This window comes from Hypanus sabinus, chromosome 19 (genome assembly GCF_030144855.1).
Source record: "Hypanus sabinus isolate sHypSab1 chromosome 19, sHypSab1.hap1, whole genome shotgun sequence".
NCBI lineage: Eukaryota > Metazoa > Chordata > Chondrichthyes > Myliobatiformes > Dasyatidae > Hypanus > Hypanus sabinus.
The window spans coordinates 63922288-63939031 of NC_082724.1; the positions used below are offsets into that span (position 1 = coordinate 63922288).

Sequence of the window (16744 nt, forward strand, 5' to 3'; positions counted from 1 at the left end):
TCCAACAGACTGATGTGTGAAGAGATTGTTGCAATTGGGTTAATTTTTCTAGAGTTTAAAAGAATGAGTGGGGACCTCATTGAACCTTAAAATTCTAATGTTCCAGGTAGCAACACCTTGCCAATATCTTTATTAGATATCTTATAATGATTAAATACAGAAATATGTTTAAGTCCTGGTCTACAGTCTTAGGATAGAAGGTAGCCCATTTAGAGGAAATAGGAAAGCAGAAATTTCTTAACCAAGAAATGAAAATTCTGTGGAATTTTCTGCCACAGAAGGTAGTTGATACCATGTCATTAAATATATTCATTTAGGGGTGAGCTATAGTATGAATGGTTGGAAAAATCAAGTGATAGACAAAGAGAAAGCAGTAACAGAACTGAATTTTAAAGAGAGATTAGTTTTATTTGTCACATGTATATCGAAACATTTGTTTGTACAGTGAAAAGTGTACTCTGCATCAAATCAGCAAGGATAGTCTAGGCTGCCCATAAATGTCGCAAGTGTTCTGACACCAACATAGCTTGCCCATGATTTACTAACCCCCTGTGTGGGTCCTTGGACTGTGGGAAGAAATTGGAGTGCCTGGAGGAAACCTATGCAGTCACAGGGATAATGCACAAACTCCATACAGATGGCAGTGGGAATTTGAATTAATCAATGAATGGCTCTGTAATAGCATTGATCCTATTGAATGGCAGAGCAGGCATGAAAGCTCAAATGGATGACTGCTGCTCCTAATTACAATAATTATGAATAACTCCATGGCTAAAGTATGCTTTACGTACAGATTGCTTTGCATTAACTGACAAAAACTTCTTCAGACACACCACCTAAACCTGTGACTTCTACTGCCTAGGAAGAGATATGTAAATATGTAGGAACATCTTCTACAAAATTTCCTACAAGTCGTACACTGCCCTAAAATGTTCCTCCGTCATTAACAAGTAAGTTAACAGCCAGTGCCTCATTAGATGGACTGCAGTGATTTAAAGGTTGACTGAGTGCCATTTTCTCAAAGTTGGGGGTGACTGAACGGCAAAGCTCATGTCGCTTAAATTAATATAAAATGTGATCAGTGATCTATGATTTCATAATATGCCATGTTCCTGGGAATAACATGACCTTTGAAAATTTATCTAGCCAAGTCACAAAGAATTAGGGTTATTTGAGCTACTTTAAAATGTGACGCTGCTTCTCTGGTTGCACTTCTTAAGTCTATTTGCACCAACCACCGTGATAGCAGTATTATAATCTACTTTTGGTACAAGTATGATGCATTCAGAAAAGAAATCTACATTTTGTGAGCAGTGAGATTCCCAGCTAGTGTTCAGAAAACCAGTTTCACTTGATTGGCCAAATTATTTAAACATTGGAGCTATTTTATTTGGAATTCATGAAACTAGTTTATTAATCGTATAAAGTTATTGAATTTGAATTAGATCAACAGCAGTCCAAATGTCAAATAATAGTGAGACCAGTCTTACTTTATAATGCTTCACTACATTTCAGATTTCAAATTGCAATAATGAAACAGCTTGAAAATTTTCACTAGTCGAGGAGATATGAAGAGGAATGGTGAACCAATTTTGAGGACTTCACATTATAAATTTAAGAAGAAAGAATTTCTTCTAAGATTTGAGGTTCGATTTGCTCTTTCCCCAGACAGAGCTTACTATAAAATAATGAATTTGACAAAGAAGGTCAAAGTGCAGAGTGTGAATCTAGTAAGTTTTATTCCAAATTGTTTCACAATTGCATCTGGTCACAGCCTCTAATGTCTGAACTTTTACAAGATATTGCTAAACTGGTAGAATGGGTAAATAAATGGGAGATAAAATTTAGCACTTAGAAATGTAAAGGAATACATGTTCACAAAAAGAATTCAGAGAGATAATATATGCCAAATAGCACAACTCTAGACGCTGTGAAGAAACCAAAGGAGGGTTTACATCTGTCTATGATCTTTGAAAGTGGTGTGGCATTGAGAAAGAGGTTAATAAAGCTTCAGCAATAGAGTCCAAAATCAGGGGCTTAATTATGCACCTTTGGGGAACAGTACTAGTGAGGAAACATAATTAATTCTGTTCACCACACTTTAGAAATGATGTGAAAGTTCAAGGGAATACAGAAAATACTTATAGAATGGTTCCACAGATAACAAATTGCACCTTCAAGACTAGATTAGGGAAGTTAGGTAGTTGCTCTTGGAGTAAGGGGAGGATTGACAAGATATTTGAGAGGAGGCTTTGACTTTGTTGGTGGATCTATTTGGTGAAATGCAAACTGGTAGGGGTCCAATGTGGTGGGAAGGCTGGATTTAATACAGTTCATGATCAGCCGCTCAAAGCACTTCATTATTACTGAGCTCAGTGCCATTGAGTCAGGATATAGTTGGCTTCTTGGGTACTGGGATGATGGTGGCAATGTTGATGCTTGTGGGAACAGAGACTTGAGAGCTACCTTATCTTCTGAACTGAAGGCAACGTCTCATTCTTTCAGCAGTCCCTGGACTTCTGCTGTCTGACATGATGATGAGCGTAATGATATTGACATCCTTGATGTACTTCACCATGTAACTGGTCACTTTTTCTGCATATTCATAAATGTTGAAACGATAACTGTAGGTAGCTGCCTTCCTGAACATGTTCCAGTTCATAGATTTGAAACAGTCCTGTAACGCTGAGGTGACGCCTTCTGGCTAAAGGTCCTTGCAAACTTGTTTGGTGTATTTTAGCAGTGGTCTGTATGCAGGGAAGAGCATAACAGATGCGTGATCAGAGTATCCAAGGTGGGGGGCAGGGGCAGTCTTGTAATCCCCACTGATGTTGGTGTAAACCGAGTCCAATGTTACATCCTCTGGTAGTAAAGTCAACATTCAATACAATTTAAAATGTTCCTTAAGTTTGCTGAAGATACAAAGCTGGTTGGCAGTGGATGTAATGTTGAACCTTTATAAAGCACTGTTGGGGCCTCACTTGGAGTATTGTGAGCAGTTTTTTAGCAAGGAAAGGATGCGCTGAAAATGGAAAGGATTCAAAGGAGATTCATGAAAATGATTCCAGGATTGAATAGCTTGTCATATGAAGAATGTTTGATGGCTATGGGCATATATTCACTAGCATTCAGAAGAAAGAGGGTAACTTAATTGAATCCTATCAAATAATGAAAGGCCTTGATAGATTAGATGTGGAGAGGATGTTTTCTATAGTGGGAGAATCTAAGACCAGAGGTCACAGCCTCAGAATAGAGGGCCATCATTTTAGAAAAGAGATGAGGAAGAATTTCTTTAGCCAGAGAGTGGTGATTCTGTGGAATTCTTTGCCTCAGGCAGCTATGGAGGCCATGTCTTTATATACAGTTGGCCCTCCTTATCCACGAATTCCGCATGCGCGAATTCAACCAACCATGAATCACGAAAACCCGGAAGTGCTCTTCTAGCACTTGTTGCTCGAGCATGTACAGACTTTTTTTCTTATTATTCCCTAAACAATGCAGTACAACAACTATTTTACATAGCATTTATATTGTATTAGGTATTATAAGTAATCTAGAGATGTTTTAAAGTATATGGGAGGATGTCTGGGTTATCGTGGATCGGGATTGAAAAAAATTGGAAGTTCTCTTACTAAGTAAGCCAGAACAGGTACATCTGGTATTATTTAGCGTCAGTTAGTCAAACCTTTGTCTTCATATATAGTATATATTTTACCTTTCTATGCACGTAAAACACTTAAGAATGTATGTTTCAGCGAAGGGCTCGGGAACAGAAGTTCCTGGGTTCGATTCAGTGACAGATCGCTCCCAAGTGCACTCTCCCCTGTGCCGGATTGATGTGGAGGATCAAAAACCCAAAACCCCAAAACCCAATAATTAAACCACTGCGTTGCTTAGTAATAATTGTAGCTTTCATTGGGGCAGGACCTTTCTCACTTTATCCTTTAAAATTGTTCCTAACGCTTTTCCAGTGACCAATGGCGTTTCACCGCTTTCTGATCGCTTTATTATTCCCACTTTATTTTCAATCGTTATCGTGATTATTTTCGTGAACAGAAACACTGCAGATCCAGATCTCTACCGTTGGGTCCTAATGTCCACCGCGCTGAGACAGGTTAAATAAGGTCTGTGGTTCCACTGGGTCCTAAGGTCCACCGCATTGAGACAGGTTGAATAAGGGACTTGAGCATCCATGAGGGGTCCCAGAACCAATCCCTTGCGGATAAGGAGGGCCGACTGTATATTTAAGGCAGCAGTTGATAGATTCTTGATTGGTTAGGGCATGAACGTATAAGGGAGAAGGCAGGAGATTGGGACTAAGAGGAATAATGGAACAGCCATAACAAAATGGCAGAGAAGACTTAATGGGCCAAATGGCCTAATTCTGCTCCTGTATCTTATGATCTTAAGTACGTTTTTGTAAGGAGGATGCAGAGAAGCTTTAGGGCATTAATACTGGTTTATTTTTGTCACATACACCTATATACAGTTTAGTTTACATGCCATCCATGCATAATTATTGCAGTAGTGAAAAGAAAATAGAATGCAAAAATTGCAGTTACAGAGAAAGTGCAGTGCAGGTAGGGGAATATATACAGTTGAAATGAATTGGGCAAGAACATAGCAGTCAGCACATATTTTGTTAGAAAAAATAGAAAAGCGGAGTGTTTTTGTATGGTCAAGAGTTAGAAACACAAGTTCAGACATATACATGAACCACTGAAAGTTAATGTGCAGACACAACAAGCAATTAAGACAGTTGGAATTGTCTTTATTGCAACACAATTAACATAAAAGATAAAGCACCACAGTACAATGGGAGACACACATGCAGTCTGGAGGGAAAATCACGAAGTTAGTGGAAGTTGCTGTTCACTGTTTTTCTCTGTAGTTATTTTTTTTCTAATTAAAATTCAATAATACATTTGATTTCCCAGTCTGTTGACTCCTGCTGTATGTGTGCAATTCCATTGGTCCTTTCGTCATTCAAAACAAAATATACAAAAGAACTGTAACAAACATCTGGTGAACTGTAACATGGAACAGAACTTACTACATCACTAGAAAAATGTAGAGCGGTTTAACAAATCCACACTGCCAATCAAACTCCCATTTACACTAAAGTTGGGGAAATCCATATAGTCACAGGGGAGATTGAAAACTCCATACAGACAGCGAGAGATCAGGATTGAACATGGTCCCTAGAGCTCTACTAGTTGTGTCATCGTTCTGCTGTATTATATTTGTTACTTTTTTTGCTGAGTATGTCAATAGCATTTCTTATTTGTATTTTAAAGCCTTTGGCTTTGAGAAAGCTGGCAAAATTATTAAAACATACAAAATTCATACAGGGCTTGAGAGACGTAGTGTTGATGTTTCACCTGGCTGGTTGCCAGAATGATCTGTTACAGTTGCAGAATAAGGGATAGACCATAAGAGATAGGAGAAGAATTAGGCTTTTCAGCCCATCAAGTCTACTCTGCCATTCCATCATGGCTGATCCTGGAACCCACTCCAGACATCCCACCTCTCCAGGAAATTCCGGGAGTCTCCAGCATATTGATAGTGGCTCCCTGACGCCTGCAAATTATATACAATATCTCGGAAATTGATTTTTTCGAGAGCGAGCGAGAGAGCACACGAGAGATCGTGAGAGAGTGCGCCATGGCAGAGTGTTCCAAAAAAAGAAAATATAAAACATACTTCACTCCAGATGGCACTGAAGTTTACCCCTGCCTAATAGGGGTCAAATAATGACAGTATTGCTCGCTGCACTGTTTGCAACAGTGAGTTTTCTATTGCCCATGGTGGGCTAAATGACTGTTGATGTGAGTTTAACAAGTGTCGTTCGTTCATTAGCATAACTAACATTATTTAAACTAGCTGGCTAGCTGCTAAGGAGCCACTTTATTGCAGACATCACACCTCTCCAGGGAGTTCCAGGAGTCTCCCACAAATTGATGGTGCTACCTCCCTGAAATGAGTTTTTGCAGGGTGGGATATCTGCCACTCAACCCCGTACACCTACCTTCTCACCATATCCTTTGATGCCCTGATCAATCAGGAAATGATCAGCTTCTGCCTTAAATATACCCATGGACTTAACCTCCACAGCAGTCTGTGGCAGAGCATTCCACAGATTTACTACTCGCTGGCTAAAATTATTCTTCCTTACCTCAGTTCTAAAGGGTCGTCCCTCAATTTTGAGGCTGTGCCCTCTAGTTCTAGACACCCTACCATAAGAAACATCCTCTCCACATCCACCTTATCTAGTCCTTTCAAATTTCAGTAGGTTTCAATGAGATCCCCCTGCATTCCAAATTCCAGTGAGTACAGGCCCAAAGCTGCCAAATGCTCCTCATATGTTAACCCCTTCATTCCCAGAGTCATCATTGTGAATGTCCCCTGGACTCTCTCCAATGAAAGATCAACAATGATCATATTGAATAGTAGAACAGGTATCAGTGGCAAACTCTGGTTTCAGTTGTTATGTTCTTACAGCTACAACACTGAAATACTACTAGATGAATGTAGCCAATGTCAGAATCAGCATCAGGTGTAATATCACTGCCATATGTCATGAAATTTGGTATTTTTTGTGCCAGCAGTAGATTGCAATACTTAATAGAACTATAAATTATAAATATATATGAAAACAGAAACCTAAATTAAATAAGTAGTGTAAAAAAGAGAGGGAAAATACTGAGTTAGTGTTCATTGGTTCATTGTCTATTCTGTAATCTGATGGGGGGGGGGGAAGAAGCTGTATTTGAAATTTTGAGTGTGTGCCTTAGGGCTTCTGTACCACCTCCTTGATGGTAGCAATGAGAGGAGGGCATGTTCTGGATTATGGGGGGTTTGGGGGGGGTCCTTAATGATGGATTTTTGAGGTATCACCTTCTGAGGGTGTCCTGGATGCTAGTTGGGTTGCTAGTGCCCTTTATGGAGCTGGCTGAGTTTACAACTTTCTGTAGCTTTTTCCAATCCTATGCAGTGGCCCCTAAATACCAGATGGTGATGCAACAAGTTAGAATGCTCACCACGGTACATCTGTAGAGATTTGCGAGTGTCTTTGGTGACATACCAATTCTCCTTTAACTCAATTAATATGAATTTAGAGGTAGAGGTTTTGTGCTACAGATACAAATGTGGATTATATTTGCTTGACTAATTATGTTGGTTTATAGGTTAATTGGCTATTGTAAATTGACCCAAATGTGTAGATTATTAGTAGAACTATATCTGTTAGAATAGATAGTTGTTAGAATAACTGAAAGAGTAGAATGGATTAGGGCAAGATTAGTGTAAATAGCTGCTTGATAGTGGATTTGGGCCATGGTCTGAAGGACTTGTTTACATTTTTTACTTCTCTTTGACTCTCTTTATAATTGACCTGGACGAAAATATAGAAGGGTAGGTTAGTAAGCTTCTTGATGACACAAATGTTGGGGGTATTGTGGATTGTCTGTAGGGGTTGTCAGAGGTTACAGTGAGACATGGATAGGATGCAGAAATGGGCTGAGAAATGGGAGATGGAGTTTAACCTAGGTAAGTGTGAAGTGCTTCATTTTGGTAGGTCAAATTTGAAGACAGAAGATAGTGTTGATGGTAACACACTTGGCAGTGTAGAGTATCAGAGAGATTTTGGGGTCCATATCCATAGGACACTAAGCTGCTGCGCAGGTTGACAGTGTTGTTAAGAAGCCATAAGTGTTGGCATTCATCAACCATGGAATTGAGTTCAAGAGCCATGAGGTAATGTTACAGCTATATAAGACCTTGGTCAGATCCCACTTAGAGTACCATGCCTCACTGCAGGAAGGATATGGATACTAGAGAAAGAGTGCAGAGGAGGTTTGCAAGGATGTTGCCTGGATTGGAGAAGCATGCCTTATAAGGATAGGTTGAGGGAACTTGGCCTCTTCTCCTTGGAGCGACAGAGAATGAGAGATGACCTGATAGAGGTGTATAAGACAAAGAGAGGCATTGATTGTGTGAAATACCAGAGATTTTTTCCCAGGACTGAAATGGTTAACACAAGGGGTCATAGTTTTAAGGTGTTTGGAAGTAGGTACAGATGTAAGTTTTTCGCGTAGAGTGGTGGGTGTGTGGAATGGGCTGCCGGCAGTGGTGGTGGAGGTGGATACTATATGGTCTTTTAAGAGACTCTTAGGTGGGTATTTGGGTTTTAGAAAAATAGAGGGCTATGTGATAGGGTAATTCTAGGCAATTTGTGGGCCAAAGGGCCTGGAATGTGCTGTAGATTTCTATGTTCTATGACTGTATGATCTCTAGGATTACTGATAAAAATTGTAGCTGACAATTTATAGTAACAGGGGGGTGGAGTTTCAAGATGGCGACGTAAACATCTGCCTTTTAGGCGCTCTTCATTTTTTCAACTATAATCACCCTTTAATCAAATCTTTTCGAACTTAATCATATGAGTTGATACTTTTGATTAACTTTTTTTTCCTAAAACAATATTTGATTTAATCTTGTCAAACTTAAAATGGCTACAAGCAAGAAATCGTCTAAGGATCCTTTATCTATCGACGCAATTTCTCATCTTCTGGATGCTAAACTTGCAAGTTTGGAAAGCAGGCTAGAAAGTAAATTGGAAAGTAAACTGGCAAGTTTGGAAAATAAGCTTACCACGAAAATATCTGAACTCGAAGGAGTTGTTAGATCGCTTGATAATAAGCTTCAATCACAGGCATCAGATATTCAGCGGCATGAAGATAAGATCACGACTCTTGAAAAATTAATTTGTGAAAAAGTACGTACAATTGAAGCGCTGGAGAAGAAGGTACATTCGACTGCTAAAACAATAGATCAGTATAAGTTTAAAATTACTGATCTCGAAAACCGATCTCGCAGACAGAATTTGCGAATCATCGGGTTCCCCGAGAAAGTTGAGTCCGGTGATTTAACTGAATTTTTCTCTAAATTATTGTGGGAAATTTTCGGTGGTGAAGGTTTGCATACTAAACCTGTTATCAACCGTGCTCACAGAGTTGCGAGATTTTCGGCTGCGAGTGGCAAACCACGAGCTGTGATTGTTCGCCTTCATTATCCTCGGGAGAAAGAGCTTTTAATTCGATTAGCTCGTAAAAAAGGTATGATTTCTCACAATAGCAACACATTTCGAATTGTTGAAGATTATTCATTCGAAGTAATGAGAGCGAGAATCGCTTTTAAACCAGTGATGGCAGAGATTCATTCGATTGGACTTAAACAAGCTTTAAGATATCCAGCGAATCTTAGAATTACGTTGAGCGACAACAGTCAGCAATTTTTTAACACTCCGGAAGAAGCGAAGAAATTCGTTGAAGAATATTGATCTTCTAGTGCAAGTTGAACTATGTGTTATGCTGAAGATTTTTTGGAGAGAAGATTCCATTTCATTTTAAGTTTTAACCTATGAAGCTGGGTTATAACTTCTTACCCTGATCTACGGGTCTGGTTTCTTTTTTTTACTATCATCATCGTTTATAGATGCTCTTTTAATTTTTTATATCTTTTTTTTATTCTTTTTTCTGTTTTGGATATACACGTTTATATTTTGTAATAAGGATTTACTTTTTTTAAGATGTTGTTTCTTCTTCCCATAAGACTTTGCTTTTTGTAAGCATTTATTTGTTTGCCTACACTTGGAAATGGGACGAATGTTTTGGATTTTTTGGTCTTTTTTTTATATATTGTAGTGTCTATTAAATCTTTTTTTAATCCTATTTTGATAACTTATTTTAATAAATTTTTTAATAGATTGCTGAACTTACATTTATATTTTGTAATACGGCTTTTTCAAAATGTCGTTTCTTCTTCCCATAAGTCTTTGCTTTTGAAACGTCATTTTTCTTGTATTTGAACATGGAATTTTTTTAAAGGTATCTTACACTTTCAAATTTTAATGTTTATACTTTTTTTATTAATGATCGTTTGTTTTATTATATTATTTTTTTCATTCTGATTGATATATATTCTCTCTTTGCAACCCTATATTTAAATCTGGGTGTTATATAGTTTTTTTTAATCTTTTTATGGAGCTGCCATCTTGAAATGGGGGTAATATTAGTGTTAGTTTGTGCGCCTGCCGCTTGGCTTTCTTTCGAGGGGTGGGGGGAGGGGGTAGGGATCTATTTTTCACGCTTTTGCTTTTTATTTTTTTGCTTTTAGTTCATGGGCCGACTTCAAATTATTAATATTGGTGAGGTGTCATGTTCTCCGGTTGCTCCTGTATCATTTCTCCTTCTTCCTGAATTATGGGTTATGTGTTTTTTTTATCCTTTCATGATATATACAATTAATATTAGCATGATGGATAAGTCTATTAATTTTATTTCTTGGAATACTAATGGTTTAAATCATCCGATTAAACGTAAAAAAAATTTAAAGTATTCCATAGACTAAATGCTAATATTATCTTTGTACAGGAGACCCATATTAGGAGGGAGGATAATCAACGCTTTTTTAGGTTCTGGAAGGGCCAACAATTTCACTCGAATTGTACTGCTAAAATTAGGGGTGTGTCTATTTTTATAGACCCCTCAATTTCGTTTATACATCATGAAATTATATCTGATCCACAGGGCAGATTTTTGTTGATTACTGGTTCACTTTTTAACCGAAAAGTGGCTTTAGTTAATATTTATTCTCCAAATTTTGACTGCCCTGATTTTTTAAACGTTTATTTACTGCCCTTCCTAATCTAAATGAATATATGTTGATAATGGGTGGAGATTTCAATTGTTGTTTGAATCCTTTGATGGATAGATCTAAACCTATTCGAACTCTTCCGAATAGATCAGCTTTACTTATTAACTCTTTTATGGTTGATTTGGGAATTACTGAAATATGGCGGTTTTTAAACCCTAAAGATAAAGAATTTTCGTTTTTTTCACATGTATATCATAGTTATTCTAGAATTGATTATTTTCTTATTGATCATCGTTTATTAGCAGATGTTATTGATTGTAAATATGATTCTATTGCTATTTCGGATCATGCACCTTTGAAGTTATCTATCAAGATTTCAGACTCTTTCATTAATACTAGATCTTGGAGACTCAACGCTACTTTGCTTCAAGATCCAGAATGTATTACCTTCATAAAACAGCAAATTGACTTATTTTTTTCAACAAACTATATGGAAGAGATTGTCAGAGGAATACTTTGGGACTCTTTTAAGGCTTTTATTCGTGGACAAATTATCTCATATTCTGCTGGTAAAAGAAAACAAAGATATTTAGATATAGCTTTATTGGTGGATAAAATTAAAGAAATTGATAAGATTTATTCCGTTACTCCTACCAAGGAACTTTATAAGAAGAGAGTTGAACTGCAAATGGAACATAGCTTACTGTTATCTTCTTCAATTGAGAATCAATTAATTAAGACCAGGGCTCAATTTTATATTCATAGTGATCGAACTGGTAAATTGTTAGCTAATCAATTAAAAGCTATTTCGACTAAGCGACAAATTATTAAAATTCGTAAACAAGACGGTAATCTGACTACTGATCATAAAGAAATTAATAATACTTTCCAAGATTTTTATAAATCTTTATATCAATCAGAATTTGATAGTGATCTGTCTATGATGGATAATTTTTTTAACAATTTGAATATTCCCAAACTGACAGATGAAGATCGAAGTTTATTTGATGCTCCTATTTCTATGGCTGAGGTAGGAGAGGCTATTTCATCGATGAATTCAGGGAAAGCTCCTGGCCCTGATGGTTATATTATAGAATTTTTTAAAAATTTTTCTTCTTTGCTTTCCCCTTGGCTATGTGAAATCTTTAATGATGCATTTATTAAGAAGAGACTGCCCCAGTCTTTTTATGAAGCTACTATTTCTTTAATTCTTAAAAAAGATAAAGATCCTACTTTATGTGCATCTTATCGCCCTATATCGTTACTAAATGTAGACTCTAAGATTCTTACAAAAATTTTAGCTATTAGGTTAGAAAAGGTACTATCACAGATTATTTCAGGAGATCAAACTGGTTTCATTAGGAACCGATACTCCTTTTTTAATGTTAGAAAATTGATTAATATAATTTACACTTCCTCACCCACAACCCCAGAATGTGTTATTTCATTAGATGCTGAAAAAGCTTTTGATAGAGTTGAATGGACATACTTATTTAATGCCTTGAAGAATTTTAATTTTAGTTCTAATTTTATATCATGGATTAAATTAATATATTATAAACCTGTTGCTTCTGTTCTTACGAATAATTATAGATCCTCTTTTTTTCAATTATCTCGTGGTACGAGACAAGGTTGTCCCTTAAGTCCTTTATTATTTAATATTGCATTAGAACCTTTAGCCATTGCTATTCGTGAATCCCCTAATATTTTTGGTATTATCCGTAATGAGAAATTATACAAGTTATCGCTCTATGCTGATGACTTGTTGTTATATATTTCTGATCCTGATAATTCTATTCCCGCTATTCTATCCTTGTTGGTTCAATTTGGTAGTTTTTCTGGTTACAAATTAAATTTGGATAAGAGTGAACTCTTCCCTTTAAATGCACAAACTTTACTGAATGACAGGATACCATTTAAAGTTGTTACTGATAATTTTATTTATTTAGGTATAAAAATTACCAAGAAATATAAAGATTTATTCAGATTGAATTTTTTACCTATGCTTCATCAAATTCAACAACTTACTACTAGATGGTCTCCTTTATCCTTATCATTGGTTGGTCGGATCAATGCTGTTAAAATGATGATTTTACCGAAATTTTTATATTTATTTCAAGCCTTACCAACTTTTATTCCTAAGTCTTTTTTTGATAGCATTGATTCAAAAATTTCCTCATTTGTGTGGCAAAATAAAAACCCCAGATTAAGTAAAAGACAGTTACAGAAATCTAAAAAAGATGGTGGTTTAGCTTTACCCAATTTTAGATTTTACTATTGGGCGAATAATATTCGGAATTTATTATACTGGAAATTAGATTTAGATTTACCATAGTGCCCACAGTGGGTAAATTTAGAATGTAATGATACACAAGGATATTCTCTATTTTCTGTTCTTGGTTCTTCTCTCCCTGTTGATTTAGTTAAACTTAATAAACAGATATCTAACCCTATTGTCAAACATACATTACGAATTTGGTTTCAATTTCATAAATTTTTTACTCTAAAAAACTTCGTTCTTGATAGCCCTATCTTACTTAATTTTTTCTTTAAACCCTCTTTAACAGATCAAGCTTTTAGTATATGGAAAAGGAAAGGTATAATATGTTTTCGCGATCTTTTTTCTGAAGGTAGTTTGATGTCTTTTGATCAACTTTCTAACAAATTTAAATTACCTAAATCTAATTTTTTTAGATATTTACAAATTAGAAACTTATTGTATAAAGTTTTACCATCCTTTCCTAATTCAACTTTGATAGATTTTTCAGATATGATTTTTACTTTAAATCCCTGTCAGAAGAGATTAGTGGCTCTTATTTATAATATGATTATGAAGATACAACCAGAGATATCAGGTAGAATTAAACAGGAATGGGAAAAAGAACTTCAATACAATATTTCAATGGAAAAATTGGAAAAAATTTTACAAATGGTTAATTCTTCTTCCATATATGCTAAACATGCTTTAATACAATTTAAGGTTGTTAAGCTCATATGTCTAAAGATAAGCTTGCTCGGTTTTATTCTCATGTTAATCCTCAATGTGACAGATGTCATTTAGATGTGGCTTCATTGACCCACATGTTTTGGTCATGTCCCACTTTACATAACTATTGGAAGGACATATTTGCTACCATTTCCTCAATTTGGAATATTGATTTACAACCTCATTTTATCACTGCAATTTTTGGTATACCAAATGAAGATGATAGTCGATTCTCCCCTTCAATTAGACGAATGATTGCCTTTGTAACATTAATGGCCAGGAGATCTATATTACAAAATTGGAAAGAAGTAAATCCTCCTACCACATTTCAGTGGTTCTCTCAAACTATTTCTTGTTTAAGTTTAGAAAAAATTAGAAGTACTATTTTTGATTCATCAATTAAATTTGAAGAAACTTGGGGACCGTTCATTCGACACTTTCATATGAATTAATTTGACTTCTTCCAGACCTTTACTCTTATTATTCTTGTTCTGGTATGGAGTTTCGGAGTTTTTGACACTATCATATACATATAAACTATTATTACTGCCCAAGTTAGTTTAGGTTTATTTTTTATTATTATTTCCTTAAATATACATTTTTTCTTATATTTTATACTTTTTTTTCTTTTGATGATTATTTTTAATCTTTTCATGTATAATCAATATAGATTAGATTGATTATTGTAAGATCCTTTTTTGCTGATAGTTTAATAAGATATTGTTATCTTGTTACTAATTTAATTTCAAATCTATTGTATTCATAACCTATTTAATATAATATTATGTTATTTTTTTTTAAAAACTAATAAAAAGATTGAAAAAGAAAAGACAATTTATAGTAACAGGATGAGTATATATTTTTATTGTTAGTGCGGAGTCGGCCCTCGGGCTCTTAGAGCCGCTCCACCCAGCACACCAGATTTAATCCTAGCCTAATCACAGAACAATTTACAATGATCATTTAACCTACCAAATGATACTTCTTTGGAATGTGGGAGGAAACTGGGGCAACCAGAGGAAACCAGAGAACATACAAATCAATCCATGTAGTGGATGGTGAAACCCTCAGACTGGAGCGCCTATCCAAAGAGCTAGGAGTGCCCGTGTCTCTCATTAGCCTTGAGGAAGCTGCTGAAGTGAAGGGGTTTGTTATTGTCACATGTACTAGGGCATAATGAAAAGCTTGTCTTGCCTACTGTTCACACAGATCAATTCATTACACAGTGCAGGATACTGAATTAAGTGCAGGTAGACAATAAATAAGGTGCATCTGAATCCACAGTCTTCCCGAGAGTGAACTTGCAGAAACCATCTAACTGGGATGGTGTCCCTGGCCATCTCCTTAGATCCTTTGCCAATCCAATGGTGAGGGTATTTACATGTTTTAACCTCTTCCTACTTAAGTCTGAGATATGTGCCTGCTTTAAGAAGGCAACTATCATCCTGGTGCCAAAGAAAAACAAACTATTGCTAGTGATTCTGACATGCTCCATCCATCATAAAGCATCAACCCTTCAGTTTTACCTGAAATCTTCCCCAGGAACTTTTTTTGGCACAGCAGAAGCCTCTGTGCTGTATTCACTCTTTGGGTGGTCTGTTCTGTCAAGTCTGTGGGGTCTGTCTTGTAATAATAAGATTGTTAATGTGTTTAAGCTGCTTTTGAAAGATTGTTGCTGTAGATTTCAGTTTTAGAAGTTAAGTACGAGAATATTTTAGTGTTCCCTTGGGAGCTGGCTGCAAAATATCATCTTTCTCTGACAACATTAGGATATTAAGACAGCCAGGACCTAAGCTAGAATTTAGAAGAATGAAGAGTGATCTCATTAAAATAGAAAATATTTTTCCAATGCTCAACTGGTTGAGATGTAAATTTGGTGTTTTCCCTGGTGGTGTTGCCTAGAACCAGTCATCACTGTTTCTAAATAATGAGTTGGCCTAATACGATAGAGGTGAACAAAAATCTCTTCACCAGAAGTGTGAAATTCTCTTTTTATGGGGATGTAGACACTGAGTATATTCGGAACAGGAATGAATAGAAGAGAATCAAAGGATATAGGGTTTGTGCAGGAAAGTGATTGAGTTAAGACAGACAGACATATACTTTATTGATCCCGCGGGAAATTGGGTTTCGTTACAGTGGCACCAACCAAGAATAGTGTAGAAATATAGCAATATAAAACCATAAATAATTAAATAATAATAAGTAAATTATTCCAAGCGGAAATAAGTCCAGGACCAGCCTATTGGCTCAGGGTGTCTTGACACTCCAAGGGAGGAGTTGTAAAGTTTGATGACCACAGGCAGGAATGACTTCCTATGATGCTCAGTGTTGCATCTCGGTGGAATGAGTCTCTGGCTGAACGTACTCCTGTGCCTAACCAGTACATTATGGAGTGGATGGGAGACATTGTCCAATATGGCATGCAACTTGGACAGCATCCTCTTTTCAGACACCACCGTCAGAGAGTCCAGTTCCACCCCCACACCATCACTGGCCTTACGAATGAGTTTGTTGATTCTGTTGGTGTCTGCTACCCACAGTCTGCTGCCCCAGCACACAACAGCAAACATGATAGCACTGGCCACCACAGACTCGTAGAACATCCTCAGCATCGACCGGCAGATGTTAAAGGACCTCAGTCTCCTCAGGAAGTAGAGACGGCTCTGACCCTTCTTGTAAACAGCCTCAGTGTTCTTTGGCCGGTCCAGTTTATTGTCAATTCGTATCCCCAGGTATTTGTAATCCTCCACAATGTCCACACTGACCCCTTGGATAGAAACAGGGGTCACCAGTGCCTTAGCCCTCCTCAGGTCCACCACCAGCTGCTTAGTCTTTTTCACATTAAGCTGCAGATGATTCTGCTCACAATGACAAAGTTTACCACTGTAGCCCTGTACTCCGCCTCATCTCTCTTGCTGATGCATCCAACTATGGCAGAGTCATCAGAAAACTTCTGAAGATGGCAAGACTCTGTGTAGTAGTTGAAGTCTGAGGTGTAGATGGTGAAGAGAAAGGGAGACAGGACAGTCCCCTGTGGAGCCCCAGTGCTGCTGACCACTCTGTCTGACACACAGTGTTGCAAGCGCACGTACTGTGGTC

General features: G+C 36.8%; 1 protein-coding gene across 1 annotated transcript in view; it reads left to right on the forward strand.

Moving 5' to 3' along the window:
- dock3 (dedicator of cytokinesis 3) overlaps positions 1-16744 on the forward strand; it is a 964109-nt gene that overhangs the window by 495031 nt on the left and 452334 nt on the right. The gene's annotated exons all lie outside the window — the stretch shown is intronic.